The following is a 327-nucleotide window of genomic DNA, read 5'->3' as shown; positions in this document are numbered from 1 at the left end:
TGTATTCTATGTGATCTTTTTCTATTGTTAACTGTTTTAATTCATTTTAAATCAATTTTTAAATCATTTTAAAAGTTTAAAAAGAAAGTTAAAGTAAGTGCTGTGAAGGAGGTAAAGAGAATGGGCAAAGAAAGACAAGTTTGTTGGTTAATCAGTTGACAGTAGGCCATCTGAGTTCTATTTGTTTGGTTTATGATGGTCAAAGTAAGTAGGGGGTGAAGTAGTGGAATAGTTAAGTGTTTTGGGAGGATTTTCCACTTAGTGGGAAAGAGGTTGAACAAAGCTTGAGAATGTTTGTTTGTGTTAAGAGCACATCACTAACAGTAG

Source organism: Sinocyclocheilus rhinocerous, unplaced genomic scaffold, assembly GCF_001515625.1.
Source record: "Sinocyclocheilus rhinocerous isolate Xijiao unplaced genomic scaffold, SAMN03320098_v1.1 scaffold2330, whole genome shotgun sequence".
Taxonomy (NCBI): domain Eukaryota; kingdom Metazoa; phylum Chordata; class Actinopteri; order Cypriniformes; family Cyprinidae; genus Sinocyclocheilus; species Sinocyclocheilus rhinocerous.
Note: the sequence above shows the minus strand (reverse complement) of the source record.